Source organism: Ictalurus punctatus, chromosome 12 (genome assembly GCF_001660625.3).
Source record: "Ictalurus punctatus breed USDA103 chromosome 12, Coco_2.0, whole genome shotgun sequence".
In the NCBI taxonomy this organism is placed as follows: Eukaryota; Metazoa; Chordata; class Actinopteri; order Siluriformes; family Ictaluridae; genus Ictalurus; species Ictalurus punctatus.
In genome coordinates this window covers 7833203-7836515 of record NC_030427.2, presented here as the reverse complement: position 1 = coordinate 7836515, position 3313 = coordinate 7833203, and positions in this window count along the sequence as shown.

Here is a 3313-nt window from a genome sequence, read left to right as displayed (position 1 = left end):
GCTTTGTTGAAATTTTGTTTTTGTACCACAATAAAGCATCAGCACATTTCCTCAAGCACCAAAGGATAATTATTCTGGAGTTGACGGTGTACATAAAAGTTCAGAATATTCACCTAAATAAGAGACATCCGGAGCCCTTAAAGTGATAGTTCACTCAAAAATTAAAATTCCGTTCTCAATTATTCACCCTCCAAATTGGGATTAGACCACTGGAGTCACATGGATGACTGTTACGGTGCCTTTATGAACTTTTCAGAGCTTGAAAGTTTTGGTTACATGGACTGTAAATGGAGGGACGGAAATCTCCCAGGTTTCATTCAAAATATCTTCCATCTGTGTTTGGAAGATGAACGAAAGCCTTATGGGTTTGGAACGACATGAGGGTGCGTAACTGATGACAGAATTAAAAATTTTCGGGTGAACTGTCCCTGTAAGTAAGGATTAAAGCATGTAAGCATGTCACAAAGGTGGCATGTTGTTATAGAAAAATAATCTGACAGAGTGGTGTGATGTGGACCAAGGCGTAGCGGAGCTATGCTGAAACTGAGTACTTTCCAATAACAGCATATCCCAAAAGGTTTTGTTCCTCATATACCACATCTCATTTTTATAGTTACATTTAATGTTAAGGAGCATTCACGAAAAAGTTTAGTTCCTGTTGTTGTGAAGAAGTTGGTGCTGTAAAGATTAGGGGTATAACTGGATATGAATATATTATTTGGATTGGACAGATAATGCATCCTAAACAAGTAAGAATACAGATATAAAGACTGAGTACTTAGTTTTTTGTGTGTTTTTTTTTTTTTAATAAATAGAAAGCATGCCAAACCCTCACAATAGGTGTCAATCTCACAGGACGAAACAAAAAAAAAAATGAGTACAATCATGAGGTTTTTACTTTATAGTAGAAATTCAGCACAATCCAGAACAGCTCATGGCAGCCTGTGGGGAGCCAAGGGTTGCCAAGTTTCACCACGACTCAAAGACCGCGCTAAAAGACTTGAAACTAGCCAAAAAAAAAAGAAGAAAGAGACGTTCTTCTTCATTTTCTCACTCTTTTCAGGGGAAACAAGTTAACAGTGTTGTGCGTTTCTAATTTGCAGTATACTGTACACTTACCGTCCACTTTATTAAGAACACCTATACATCATGTTGCAGCAGCGCAATGTATAAAGTCATGCATATACAGGTCAAGAGCTTCGGTTAATGGCTAATTGGGCCCAATCTGTACATTTTCACTTAGGGGTGTACTCACTTTTGTTGCCAGCGGTTTAGACATTAATGGCTGTGTGTTGAGTTATTTTGAGGGGACAGCAAATTTACACTGTTACACAAGCTGTACACTCACTACTTTACATTGTAGCACAGTGTCATTTCTTCAGTGCTGTCACATGAAAAGATATCATCAAATATTTACAAAAATGTGAGGGGTGTACTCACTTTTGTGAGCTACTGTACCTAGCCTGCAGCTAAGTATCTGTTAGCACCCACAATTCCTTATTGACTGAGCATGCGTATATATCTCCTCTCAGTGGATTTTCTGCATAAGATGTTTACATGCAGCAAATTTCTGAATGAAACAGGCATATTCAGGGGTAGGAATCAGAATGTTGTCTTAATATATATTGAATCGGGCAATCAGATTGTAGCGTTTACATGACTCGATACTACAACCCTTATTCCGAAAAAGTTGGGACAGTATAGAAAATGCAAAAAAAAAAAAAAAAGTCATTTGAACTTTCAGTTCACTCTGTACTATATTGAAAATACATTAGTAACACATTTTTTGATGTTTTACTTTGTGAGTTTCATTTATTTTTGAAAATATACACTCATTTCAAATCTGATGACTGCAACAGACTCCAGAAAAGTTGGGACAGTCAAGTGTTGACCACTGTGTAACATCACCTTTTCTTTTTATAACACTTATTAAGCGTTTGGGTGCTGAAGCCAGCGGTTGGTTAAGTTTTAAGGATTTGCGTCTGAAATATTTCTGAAAGCACATAAAAAAATTTCCAGTAACTTTGTATCTTGGAGCAAAAAAAAAACAAAAAACTATGGGACAAATCATCATCTACTGAGTTGCACTTATCACAAAGAGATGAGACATTTTGAAAAATTCTATGCGGTTTCTTTTTTGAATAATGTAGTCTGTGAATATCCTTAAACCGAATAAGGCCTAGAATTGATGACGTGTTCATTAATATCCTTTAAACTATTCTGCGAAGTTTCCTGAGAAACTTCTGAGAGTTAAAGGATTGCAACAAGTCATAGATTATCACTAACACCTTTTTACTTCCTTTACACTGATCAAGACGCTTATCAATAATTGAAGGTGATGTATTACCCAATGAGGATGTATGAGGGTGCATGTATATAATTCCTAATCTGCAGACATTAAATTGCTGTTGTAATTGAGTAAAGGATGCCAGAACCCCGTCAATGAAAAGGTCCCCTACAGTACGTACACCCATTTCTCCCCTGTGCGTAAAAAAAGGTCCCACCCAACCTTCATTTGATGGCGTAAATGATGGAATCCTAGCGATAGGAGTTTGAAATTAAAGGGACCTTATCTTAAATTGTTCTTGTATATGTTTCCAGATACGAAGTGTATTCCCAATTATGATACTACTATTGAAGTTATATTGAAGACTCTGAGTTACATAGGAGAGAATCACCATTCCCACAAGAATGGAAGAATAATCTAATCTAAATGCGTAAAGAAGGATTTAGACAGAAAGATTGGAATGATCTGGAATAGATTATTATTAATATCTGTGGTAAGAATATCATTTTAATTGCATTTATTCTGCCAAACTGAGAAATCGGGAGCGCTCTCCAAAATTGTATGTTAGCTTGCAATTTAAAAGTGAAGAATATTTAATGGTATCTACAATTCCAAGATATGTCCATGTTTCCATCATAACTTTAAATGGAGAAGATTGTATCAAAGACTAATCTTTCAGTCCAACAGGCATGAGCTCACTTTTATTCAAATTAACTTTAAACCTGGAAGAAATCCCAAACGCATTAATAGGGTCCAGAATAACCGGCCAACTCACACGGGGTTTGGTGATGTAGCGCAGAATATCGTCTGCATATAAAGATATTTGATTAACTGTTTTTAAGGTGTTAAAGCCATGAATAGGTGGGTCAGAACGAATAGATTGAACAAGGGGCTCTGCGGTCAGCGCAAATAGGAGAGGAGAAAGACTGCAACCTTGCCTAGTCCCTCTTTGGAGATTAAAGGGACCGGACAAAGTGTTATTGGTTAATACTTGAGCTGTAGGACTTTTATACAAACTCTTAATCC